The following is a 13,469-nucleotide window of genomic DNA, read 5'->3' as shown; positions in this document are numbered from 1 at the left end:
TCACCTTTTTTGGAAACAACCCCTGTATGTTTTAAGCTGCTTCATATTTAAACTCATTAGAGTGACACCAGGGAAGCAACAGAAAGCTGTGCTGAGTGCCCAAGGGCTCCTGAAGGGATGCCTGCAAAGGAGCTGCTACCTTGAAATGCAGGCAAAACACAAAGTAGCTCCTCAGAAGAAAAGGCCACTGTGTGCTCCTGCCTGCAAAAGGGATGCAGTGCCCAAAGTAGAGCTGGAATGGCTCTCAGGTACCTCAGGGGGTCCTGGTGTGAGGAGATGACTGGATGTGTGTGGTAGGGGACTGTGGACAGTGGTAGGGTCAGAGACTTGGCTGGGCATGCCTGGGAAATTGTTTTTTCTTACAAGCCAACTGATGATATAAAGGACAAGTAAATATGAGAGAGAACCAACTGATATTGGGTAGGGGTAAAAAAGTGATTGCAGAGGAAAAGGCAGAATATGTGAACTTATACTTGCATCAAATCACTGTTTTAGCAGTCAGAACAACAGGAAAAGCAGAGTGGTGCCAACAGTCATTATTTAATTTGGGAATTTTGCACTATCTGATACTCTGCTTGAGACACTAAGCCTTCAAGTCATGTGGCTGTGGCAACACCCACTATAATTTTAAATATACCTTACTTTTGAGCACATAAATAAATAATGCAGATCTAATTCATAACATTTTCCAAATAATGTTAATGAGACAGTAATTCAAATTTAGTTCCTATTACAGCATGATCTACATGTACAAGACAGTGCAAATGGAAGATTATTCTCAAACTCATGTGATGTAATATTAACATAACCAATGAACTTTTGATTAAGATCCAACACCTGCCAGGCTTTTCAAACAGGATGACAAAGCTGTGACAGGACCTTCTGTGTGAGTCATAAATGCCCTCCTACCATGACTAAAGGAAAATTAAAAATACATCTCATGTTGTTGATTATTCAGTAGAAACCATTCATTGACCTAAAGGCAAGTGTTTTTTCAGGCATCCTTCTTGGGGAGGTGATGTTATTGATCAGAATTGGGCTGAGGCTTTGAGCATGTCAGGGAAAGGAGCAAAGGGTGGCTGTGAGAGCAGCAAGGCTCATCTCCAGCAGCAGCAGCAGCAGCAAAGAGCCCATACAAGGATCAGGGTGAATCCAGAGGTGGCACCTAGACCCAAACCAAATAACAGCTGCTAGTTCTCTGCTCCCAAGCCTTCCTACTATTATCTTTTATCTTCTCCTGCATAATTTGTCATTATCTCTGACTCGTAAGGCCAATTAATCATGCTTCAGAAAAAATGAGATTTCTCACAAGCAGATTATCTGTCTCTGACAAACAAGAGATAATTCAATTAGCTTCCTTTTCTAAACATTTAGTAACTGGTTTTGGTAAATTAGTCCTTTTCGTAATTTAGCTATAATTTAGGAAGATTTAATATATCATTAGGCACACCAAATTCTGTGTTAATATAACATTATGGCTGAGATTTTAATTGCCCCAGAGTCAGGAACTGTATACATAAATGGCTTGATTCCCACATGGAAGCAGCTGATAGGAAATACATAGAGCTCCACAGAAATTCTCCTTAAAATCCCTTCTTTTAGTTAAACACATGCTTAAGGACTCTGGAGAACAGAAGGCTTTCTCTGACTTGGGTAAGGACTCCAAGAATTCAGTGTAAAAGACAAATATTCACATATTTATTTGCAGAATTTCTACATACTACAGAAATTTATGGATTTAACTTGGATTTAACCCTCTTCACAGTTCTCAAAGTTCTTGTTTCCCATCCTGCAATTTCCTGGGAAAATCCCAGTATCTAACAGTAGTATCTGACTGTGGCCTGTTCGATGAGAATTTCTTCTGTTTCATTCTGGAAACAGGCCTTTTAGTCCTTTTGGACATTGCCAATTGATACTAATGTAATGGCATTAAAGAAGTCGATGAACTACACACTGAGAGTAAAAATCAGCTTCTTTTGTGCTGGGGGAAAATCAAAGCAATTGAGTTGTATGGATGTTAAAAGGCCAAAGTGGAGAAGCAGATTTCAAAGCAATGTTAATTGCTCTACCCCAGCAGGGTCAGCCAGACTTTGCCTGGGCTGAAAGTGAAGAGTCAGTTAAAGCAGACTGATCCCCACGCACTGCTGGCTGCAGCCTAGCCATTCCTGACTGGTCCCTGGAACAGATGAACAGGGTATTTCCCACTGTACTGAGTAGTAACCTGCCCATGGCAGACCCTTTCAGAGCTCGTGTTTGACTGTATGGATCCACCAAAAGGTGCTATGATTTGGAGAATCTCTTCTTTCAGGGAATTTTGGAGCTCAGGCCAAGGCAGCCTCCTGCCACCATTTGAACAGATTTGCCAATTTCTATCAGAAGTTGATAAAAGAGCAGAAGCCTCTCAGACTTTTACAGTCCAGCATGCTTCATGAAGGCAAGCAGCTGAAAAAGAGGACTCAAAACCCTGTTTCAAGCTTTTTCCCAGACTGGGGGCTTCTCTAGATCTTTCTTTGCAGGTTTCCTGCTGCCTACTAAGATCCATGGCCTTACTTAACAAACATCAACCAAGCACATAACCAAACATGTTGGGAAGCTGACTTCATTAGTTCTTTCTTTCTCTCCCAAGGCAAATGTGCTTATACTGGAAAAACATATCTCTCAGCAGAAGTAGTAGGAAAATTGCCACAACTTACACCAAGGCAGTTCAGCCCATCAGACTGGCACATGCCAACTCTGCAGTAAACCACACTGAAGAAAAGAAACCCTAAGGTGGTTATCACGGACCTTTTTCTCACAGCCTTTCTGATTCTCAGCTGGAATGACTGGTACCCATTTACAGCCAAGTTGACCAAAAAAAGCCTCAAAGCAGCACAATCTGATTCTCTACCTGCCTTGAAAACACTCATCACTGTCATGACAAGGGAGTTTATACCTCTGTCAAAATGCCATATGTGGTAACCATTCTGCCATCACACTTTCATTTAGAGAAAAATAAGAATTTTCCTCAATTTTATTTTAGGGTTAAGATACTGCATGATTCATTAGAAGTCATGCTGTTCACTAGTTTAAAGCCCTAAATTAATATTTGAATATTAAATTGTGTAAAACTGAGGCTTTTCATTAGTTATTTCATGTGGTAATAGGAGGCATGATTCTGCACTCAGTGTGCACCAGCAAAGACTGGAGTAACTTGATAGAATTACTGCAGGAAAGAGCAGTACAGACAGAAGGAGATGTCAGCCCATGTATTTTTTAATTTAAAATATTCCTATATTTAACCACAGTTCCAAACTCAATGCTTATTACTATTAAGGGATTTATTAGGCAAGGATTTCTCTGGACAAAGCCCAGCTGACCTCAGTGGGAATTTTGCCCAAGTAAACTTCCCATTGGTGTATGCAATACTCTTTGTATGTTCACAATCATAAGCATTAGCAGAGACCAGACCCACATCTGAAAACTGTTTCATTAGCTCTCAAAGGTGACATTACCAACAGAGGTGAAGCTTTAAAAACTGTTGGGACAGATTCCCTCTGTGCCTTTTTGGCCTGCATGGTGTCCATTAACACTCTGCAAGCAGCTGAGATGAATTCACAGCCCTGGGCTGCAGCCTGCATTAAGCTCTTTTAATTTTCCACCTCCACAATGCCATTGTGGGGCATAAAAGTGAGGGGTGGAAAGGTAAATGTCCTGGGGAAAATGTGCTCACAGCATGTGTGCAGCTGTGCCTTTAAAACTGCTGTATGGGACGTGTAGAAGGAAATGCTCAGTTCGATGGTGCTCCATGCAGAACAATGCTGACACATTCAGATATCACATTTACAGGCTGTCAGGCTCTCAGACTTGGCCTTAGCTCAGGACAAAGTACAGTATCAGGGAGAATCAAACTGTTCTGCAGCAATGAATAGAGGAGTGGGTAAACTCCCTACTAGTGGAAAAAAACCCTCAGAGAAGACATGCACAGATTCTACAGCCACAGTGAATGCTATCAGAAGGATACTGGGCAGAAAGTCAATTTTATTTCTGATAAAAGTTGGTTCTGAGTTGCTTGAAGTTTTATTAGTTTTCAATTAAGACAGCCAAGAGTCTCGCAATGAAAATGGATTGCAGAACCTTAAGCAGGACTGCATTCTGTGCAAAAATGGGGCAAGACTGTTTTAATGCAGGGGGAATGGAAAGTATTAGAGGAGTCTGTAACAGATCAAAGACTTGAAAGATGAACATTTTTTTTTCCTGGAGTGGGGAGTTAGGGGGTTGGGGGAGCATGGTAGTTGACTAGACCTGATAAGAGCAGAGTTCATCACAGGCATGATGACACACATACATGCACAGAGAAGCCAAAGAGAGGATCATGAAAGACCCAGAAATAAACTCTGCCAAAACATCTGGAATCTGACAAGAAAAGGAAGTCACCCAGACTTAACTGAAGCTTACAGGGAGCAGGCTGCTCTGATAATGTGGCCATGATAGCATGAAAATACACCATAAGTAAAGAAATAAAGACAGGACCTGCTCATGGCATTCAGAGTACAAAACAACAGTACGTGACTCGGCACACAAGCCAAAACCATGCCCAGAGCTTAAAACTATTTTAGAGCTGTAATTCTTGATGAGATGGCAAGGGAGGCCTGGCAAGTTCAGTGATGACAACACCAACACTGCTGCTTTTGGAGATGTCTGGACACCATGGCTACAAAACATGATTTGGCTGCAGCTGTGGGCTGCTCAATAATATTGTGTCTTCCAAGATTTAGTGAAGAAGGAAAAATCTTATAGCTGATCTTAACATTCTGAGTCTGGTTAAAACAATGCACTCATTAGAGAAGGAGTGACCAAAACAAATAAAAATGGCTTTAGTGACACTTTTGGGAAATTGGGATGCTCTCAAAGAGGGCAGAGCAGTGCTGAAAGGACACAATTTCTCTAATTCACAGGGTTCCAGGAAAACTACTCTTGTAAAGAGAGGCCAAGCTTAGACACATTTGTCTGGGAAGGCAGAGAAGAAATATCAGTCCAGTTGTTGAACATTTGTTCTGGTTGCTGAAAGGGGCAAAACAGACAGTTCATGGAAAGCCAGGATGTCCCTGATGACAAATACTGATATGAGCAAAATCAAAGTACAACTCAGGGTATTTTAATTTTTAAATTTAAACTTCAAATCTGCTTTTGCACATTTTATTAATCCAGAGATTGTGCAGCCTTTAAAAACGGAAATATGATCGCTAGAAAGAACTACAGATGCTAATAATCAGTGACACATTACTCACATTTTATTGTAAAACAGATGTGTGTACTAATCTAATTATAATGACTAATATAACATAGGCCTTTGACATACATATGTGAGCATAATGTTTTCTGTGAATCAGTGATTTAAATATGGTTTTGATTTTGTTTACTTTCCTAAGTTCAGTGTCAGAGAAGGAAAGTGTATTTGTTACAGGCCAACAGATCAAAAGAAGCAGAGAAAGTCTCTGGGTATTATCGGAAACCCGTGTTTTGACAGTAGGCATTTTCAACGGGTGAGTGGAATGTTATGATCTCCAGCTTCACTCAAATTACTTCTTTTTAATGATAATACTTCCTTCCTCTGAGGCTGTACCACAAACAATTATAGAACATTTTGGAGCCTGTATTGTGTGCTATTACTTTTAAAAGATAGTATCCTGCTTCCTTTTTTCCCTATAATCTTTTTTTTCTTCAGAGCAATGTTCAAATAGACTCCTTTTCGGAAAATCACTTGCCTATGCCATGGCTCATATTATGGCCATTTAGCACTGTGGTCATTCACTGTCTGGCTAGCTTTTCTTTTGAGTCAGAGTGTTGACTGCTTGTGCACTGAGGATTCTGAATAACAAAAATAAATAAATCAGAATTCAAGAGCAGAATCAGCAGCAGATATTTAACAAGACACTACAAGGTACAACATACCTTATTTGCCAGTCAAGCAGAATTTAGATGCTCTCACTCACTCATCTGATTTAACTTTAGAGGTTTCCTAGATTCAAATACAGACTTCCCTTAAAGATCAGCATGATGTCTGCTGTGAGTCCCAGAGAAGGAGGTGAGTTCTCCTCCTTCCCATTTGTGTCTCTCCCCAGCCACTCAGGCACACACAAACCTTGTAGCCAGGTGAAGTCAGCCTCAGGTGTGGGACACCCTTCAGCAGTCACTCCCCAGGTGGAAGCCTTTGCTCAATGTCTGCTGTGGATAACATACATTTTGATAGAATTGCAGCTCCAAGAAACTGCCCTGTTTTTCTAGATATAATCCCACAAACCCATGAAAAGCAACTCAGCCACTGCTTACTGGCACTCCTCATCAACAATCCCCATCAGAAACTTCCACTGCTATTATTAACTTTTGACAGACTTTAACCATCAGAATAGAAATAGTCTACGCATAGGCTCTCCACAAAGAGAATTGTTTTTTCAAACTGTGCAAATATTATTATTCTCTTTAAAACAAACAAACCAACCAACCCACCACCAGAGCTTTGCCAATATCTGACTTAACATCAACACAGTACACTTTTAATACCTTCATGGGTGACAAAAATATTTTTTTCATTTTTCCAGGGTACAATCCTGATTCAAAGCTGCCTATCCCAAGCCATAAAGAATCATTCACACAGGTTTTCTGTCATTTGGAAAGTGCAGAGGAAAAGCCCTCTTAGTGCTGTGCAGAGGAATTTGACGGATGCTCACTTGTAATTCTGCCCACGTCCCAGCTGCCCTGCACAGACTATTGTTCCACGTAGCCATGGAGCCAGCAAATCAGACCAGACACAGTCAAAAGGGATCTGGCTGCTACTTCACCACATCAAAATCACTAGTTTTTCATGGGTCAGGACCTCTCCTCTTCCATCAAACAATGCAAATAATTTGGCACCTTTCAAAGGCCTGCTGTTGAAGCAGTTATCTTCTTCCTGCTTTAGGAGACAAACTTTGTCTATTGCCTTCTCATGTAAGGAGAGGAATGCAGGAAAAAAAAATCAGATTCTTTTTTTTAATAGATAGTGCATATTTGGGAGCTTATTTGAAGCAACTTCTCAGACAGAAAAAATACAAGCTGGTTTGGTGATATGACATCTCTACATCTTTTCCACGTGGCCACAATAATGCTAAGAAAAATATCTATTTTTGGTTAAGGGATGCATCCAAGCTTATGGTATGTGCAGCATGTGAGATTGGCTTCTTTCTCTGCAAAGAATCTTTTAACAAGTGGCAACTGAACTTCTGTACTTTGAAAAAGACCAGACATATTTCTTTTGCTCCTTATTATTACCTTTAAAGGAAAGAAGATGAAGAAGACAATATTCAGTACCTGACAGGTACATGAAAGAGATGCCTTTAATGTGCTACTGTGTCTGCCTGTTTTTCACTTAGATGCAGTGTTGAGGAACATATGTCCTCATCTACGACATGAAAGACATTCTATTCTAAAATACCCTGTATTTGAAGGACATGAAACAAATATTTTGTTTATTCAAAGCTGGGTCAAAAATTCTTCAGAGAGCTCATCTTAGAAACACAAGTGAGGTAACTTTTTAAGCAGTCCACAGACCTACTGGATGTTTGGATAAATACTTTTCCATTATTTCACTGCTCAGCAGGAAACACAACCACTTGTCTCATCCATAAGTCCTCCTGAAGCTTAGAGTTCAAAGTTCAACCACTACTCAAACCTGCATAGCACACAAAATTTGACTGAAGTTCCCTGATTAAAATGTCTCTGATAAAGATTTTTACTGGAAGAATTCCTTAAGAAACAGTAGGCTTTTGCTTCTGTTTTTAAGTTTAAAGAATCTGTTTTAAAATTAGCAGCTGCCGAAGTGCAGCAACACCGTTCCTCACAACAGAGCAAAAGTGCAGCACATCTTCCAGGGACATTCCTGAGGTTAGGGAAGGATTCCCTGCTTTTCTGACAACAAACTGTGCTGTGACTATGTGCGTGGGTATTTTGTTTTCAGCTTGGAATGTTTTAAAAAACTCAAAACTCAGAGTCACAGAGTCACAATTTATTATCCAAATAAGAAATTTGGTCAAGGATTTATTATCCTTAAGAAAAGCAGAAACAGAAGAAACTCTTGGTGGACATGGTAGAAAATGGAGATCAGAGGGCAAGATTCTATCTATGTCCAAGAAGGACAAAGTAGGTCAGATACAAAATGTTTTTATTCCTTGGGATGTGAAGACCTTAAATGATTTCTTCTGTGGTCTGTTCAAGAATTTAGTATTTCTACTAAAGGAGACAACATACAGAAAGTGTAAAGCAGTCTCAAAAAAACCCCCAAGGCTAGAAGAGCTCTTTAGATCTCATTTAGTCCAACATTCTTCCCTTTAATTCACCTTCACCCAAACCTTGCATTCCACAACCATTCAATTCTCTGCTTGGACACTACTTCAATCTTTCTCAATCCAGGTCACTGGGTAAGGGCAGATCAGAAATACCAGGAAAGGGGAAGGGGTACATTTCTTGTAGTATTTCTGGTTTCTGAACAGAAGCAGGTAGGTCAAAAGAATTTATATGGAAGCATTTATTCTTAAGATACATCAAGGCTAAATGAGCTACTTTGGAAAACTTGTTGAAGAGATGTTTGAAAACTTAAGACAATAAATCCAAGTATAACCCAACAAATCTGAGACAAGTACACTACACCTTCTGACTTTAGTTCACTGCTTTTGTAGTGTGACTTGCCAAGAGCCATGTAGCAGCTCTTCAACCATCCCTATGTAGATACAGTGATTGTTTCATGATCAGCTTCACCTTAAATTTTTTTCCTTCCCATCAAGTTTTATTCTATTAGAAACCACATCTGGCGCCATTGGAGCCACACCTCTACCCTGTCCACAGAGGAGGGATGGACTGGAAAACTTCTGTCTCCTCAGCCCAGAACTGAGTGACAAAAGAGCACATTGAGTGGTTGGGTCTGGTCAGGAGGCTCTGAGACACATCTTGCTGAGACAGTACATGCTGCAAACCATATGAAGCTGGAAAAGTCTCCTGGGAACACAATACTGTGTATTTGCCCTGCCCTTAAGTGTTTGTTTATTCCAGCCACAGTCAGAAAAAGGGCACTGAACCAGCAGGATAATTTCTTTGTCTCAGTAGAGTCATCCTTACATCAGTCAGTCCCTTAGAAAATGGCAAGAGAGAGAGAAATTATGGACATAAAGTCCATATAAAATATGGTGCCAACACAGAATGTGTGGAAAGCACAGACTGAATTCCATGAAGCATGAGACTTCAGAGATAAACCATATCCTGTGGTCTTTCAGAGAGACTTGTCCTTCCCCAAACCTGCCTGCAATACTTGTCTGGGGAGAAAGGCAAGGCAGAACAGGTGATAGCACAGTGCATTATCAGGACAATCTCACTGACTGTGTGGTTCTGGAGTCTGTGTCCTCTCTGAGCTGAGCAGAGGGAGACCAGCAGGCTCACAGGGGCTAGCTTGAAGTCCTGTCAGTAATGTTTTAACTGGGACAGATGTCTAAGGAGAATGCATGGCCAGAACATACCAATCCACTGAAAAGCCTTTGAAATCCATATTAACATGATATTTGCTCACCAACTGCCAGAAATAAGGCCACCTAAAATTGACATTTTAATATTTTTGGAGAATAGAACTGGAGCAGCAATGGACTTTTTAATGGTTCCAAATGACACTGCCACCTACCACTCTATGAAATTACTGCCACCTACCACTCAATGAAGGTGACACTGCTATATTCAACTGTATGAAGCTGGAACTGTGTCTTTGTGCATGAAAATCACAGTAAGACTCTTCAACTCTTGCATACACCTAACTATGCAGGAATTACATGACAGAGTCTCTAAACTCTTGCAAAATACCCACAGGTCTCATTTTTTCTCAGGATTACCAGTGCCCTGAAAATTGGAATGATCAAACTTGAAGCAAAAGCTAAAAAAAATATACTAAATCCCCTGTGCTTTAGTGCAGTCCTAAACGGAATCATAAAAATAATAACAAAAGCAAGTTTCCTGTAGCAAAACAAAATGTGCTCTTATGTGAAGAAAGAGAAAATGAAAACTACATTACAGCATCAATAGTAAGGATTTCACTTCTTGAAAGTGGCTGCACAACAGCTACAAAACCTCAGACCCTACCCAGATACATCAGTATCATTCATTCATAATCCTGAAAGAATAAAGGAAAAGGGAATGGAAGAAGGACACTTTACTCAGGGGGAAAGGAAATCTGCAGTTAACAACATCACCCTATCTATTTAGATATTTTCCAATCAGTCAGAAATAAATGGCCACAAGAAAAATATGATCAAAGCCCCAAACACTGTGTAAACATTGCATGATGTTCAGAGACATAAAAGGCATGATGCTTACAATTTGGAAGCTCTTACATAGTGTTTTTTTCTGTTGACAAGGAGCTGGGTTCACAAAACTGTATTTTCCACATACTGGTCCACCAAATAGCCATAGAAAAATACCATGAGCAGAACCACATTGTTCAGAAGTTCTGGATTGCTACAGTTCAAAGGTAACTTGGCCCATTAAAGGAATAGGAAAATTTGGATGCAGATCCAAACACCCTCCATGCTTGGCAACATTGAATCAGTTTGGATTTTATCCATCTTCAATCACTGAACATTCATTTTTAATTAGGATTCCATGGGCCATGGGAGCTACCAGCTGCTGGCCTCTGAAAAAGACCTGGCCATAACTCATGTCTCTGAAGGTAGGTTCCAGACAGGCAGAGAGCATCTTTGCATGCTGCCTGCACGAGGTGTGGAAGGGTGATAAGCTGTAGTAGCCCTGAAAGGTGATGGCCAGGTGAAAAATGAAAAGTTCAGAGAGACAGTTTATTGCTGCAGGTGGGGAGCAAACTCCCATACATCACTCAGAACAAGCATAGCTCTCCTTAACAGCATATCAGGTGTGAAAGCAGGCAGCCCACCCCAGCCCCACAAGAGAGAGCTGCAGCCCTGAGAAAACCTTTTTTCCATGCTAGAGCCCAGCCAAAGCAGTCCAGTGTGAGTTGCAATGGATGCCACTGTGTCCCTCTGCCACCCTGCAACACTACTGTAAGGGCAAGCCACAATCCTGCTCACAGGAATCCTGCAGCAGGTTCTGGAGACAGATTTGGGAATGCAAGTAAGACCTTTCAAAGAAAGAAGGCAGGTTAAGAACAGCCAGAGAAGGAGGACAGGACAGCAAAAGCCAAGAGGCTGTGGTTACCTCTCCTGACAGATGTGGCTTTGCAGAGAGGCAAAGGGGATTTGCACAGCAGGTCTCACCCCGAGCGACTAAAGCTGGTATTTCAATAACACTGCCCCAGGGAGAGAGGGGCTCCAGGCTCTGCAAACAGCCAGGCTGCGCTGTGTCAGCTGCACTGGAGTGCTGACTAGGCACTTTTCTCCTCAGAGCAGACCCATTCAGCAGGAAACGAGGCCACATGCGTGCTGCCAGAGCTGAGAAAGCCATATCCTGCGGGTCAGAGGCTCCACTGGCGTGCGTCAGCACACTTCCACAGCAGCAAAGGGACGTGCGCTGTCTTACAGAGGGAGCTGTGCACCCAGCCTGGGCAGAAAAAGGCAATTGTACTGCATGTTCATTTGGCCTTTGGGATTTTTGGTGCGTGGGTAAACTGTGATGGCATCAGGTAAGAGACATAAAAAAATCTTGAAAAAACTTTTTACAAAAGCAGAAACATTTCAGTAGCAACAAATGGGTGGAAAGGATGTAAGATTTTAACAGCAAAGAAAGTCAAATCATACAACTGCCACCTTTCCTGGTTGCCTTAGTTCCAATAGCAAACCCTTCCAACAGAGGGACAAAGGAAAGTTGCATATCATCCACCTGCAGCCCAGAGGTGAGAACTGATTTGTAAAAAGTCATCCAACAAATCTGTATTTAACCTGGGAAGATGGGAGGTCAGAAGTTTATGTTTGCCCACAGCTCACTAGCCTGACTAGTGCTGTCGGGCCCATGAGTATTTCCTAAGGGATTGGCACAACGTAGATTTCCTCAGGTGTGTTAGCTGCTGGGTTACCTGATGAGTGCTGCTGGCAGTACAATTTAGAGATAGCAAGAGAGAGATGTGTACAGGTCCTGTTCTAGCTGTGCAAAGAAAAGCTCTCCCTTAGCAAAAACCTAAAAGGGCAGCATCACCTGAGCTCATTTATGCTATGACAAGTAAAAAAGACTTTCAGCCTAGACCACTTTTAAAAGTACCTCTGGAACTTTAGAATAAATATCCCTTTAAGAGTAAGAATCACTTTTTATGTTTTTATGTTGAAGAAGTTTCAAGACGGAGCAATAAAAGCGATTCTACACAAAAGACATAACCCACAACACAGAGGGAACTGTCAAAAGTACAGAGATCACATGCTCAAAACAGAGAGAGTATGTTTTCAGTAAACTGTCAGACACAAGAGACTTCATAAACTGTCAGACATGAGAGATTTCATAAACTGTCAGACACAAGAGATTTCATAAACTGTCAGACATGAGAGATTTCAGAAGTCCAGATGTGCCTTTGACTCCTCTTCTGTCTTTATATACATTATATAAAGCCTTCTCCCCAGTTAAATGATCTAGTTCTGTCCCAAAGCTTGTTAGGGCTCTTGATGCAATTAAAGGAACTGTTGGTGCCAATAGGAATGGGGATTGTTGACAAACAACAAAAATTGATACTGACTCTTGCAGTGCATCTTTCAGCTCTGTAGGGCCCAAGCACTCACATGGGACCTTAGGCAGTCCTTACTGATGTCTTTACACCAGTATTTTGTATACACCATTAAAAGATTAGTAGGCTGAAGTCATTTATAAGAGACATGGCGTGAGGCATGAATGAGCCTAGCAGAACTATATGAGAAGGTTTAAGATGTCCATCCAGCCTAATATCTTCTCTTGAGCAACAGCAAGGAGTAGATGCATTGGAAGGGTATGCAAAGTCAGTCATCCCTGGTTTCCTCCCAATCAGCAGACCAAGGACGTCCTAAAATGGAGTTTCCATCAGGACTATCAAACTACATAATTGCTGGTAGAATGTTTCTGGTGAATTTGTCTGTTTGTTTTTGAATTAGTTTATCTCTTTGACAGGATTTCCCTTTGCTGTGTTAAAAGAGTAGATTTGAATCTACAAATTTTAATTACTTCCCCAGGCAGCATAAATTTTAAAAACTGCTTCTGCTTCCTCAAGTCTGATAGTGCCCTGTGCATAATCCAGACCTGTCACTCTCTTGTGAGAAGAGTTTGCTGTATGGACACCAAAGTCTCTTCCTGGAGGAAACAAATTACAAGATTTTAAAGGCAGTTTTCCGTCTCATAAGGATCAGATTTAGCACATGATAAATTATCTGTGATGCTTAAAAGCAGACATGTATGATCCTGTCTAAGTAATTACTAGGAGAGGGGTGGAGTAGCTAAATCCGTACTAATTGCCCTATCCAGGGAAGCAGGAATGCCAATGTGTTTGTATCATCCAT

At 41.1% G+C, this 13,469-nt stretch overlaps 1 long non-coding RNA gene across 1 annotated transcript; it reads right to left on the bottom strand.

The window, feature by feature from the left end:
* Positions 1-5,933: 5,933 nt before the first annotated feature.
* On the bottom strand, positions 5,934-6,665 carry LOC139595322 (uncharacterized). Its single transcript, XR_011681006.1, has 3 exons — positions 6,541-6,665; positions 6,122-6,204; positions 5,934-5,998 (listed from the first exon to the last, which is right to left on the bottom strand). It is a non-coding gene; the product is annotated as an uncharacterized lncRNA (long non-coding RNA).
* Between the last annotated feature and the right edge of the window lie 6,804 nt (positions 6,666-13,469).

This window comes from Agelaius tricolor, unplaced genomic scaffold (genome assembly GCF_023055355.1).
Source record: "Agelaius tricolor isolate 1412-34295 unplaced genomic scaffold, bAgeTri1.0.p SCAF_13, whole genome shotgun sequence".
NCBI classification, from domain to species: domain Eukaryota; kingdom Metazoa; phylum Chordata; class Aves; order Passeriformes; family Icteridae; genus Agelaius; species Agelaius tricolor.
Note: the sequence above shows the minus strand (reverse complement) of the source record. Positions and strands in the feature narration are given on the sequence as shown.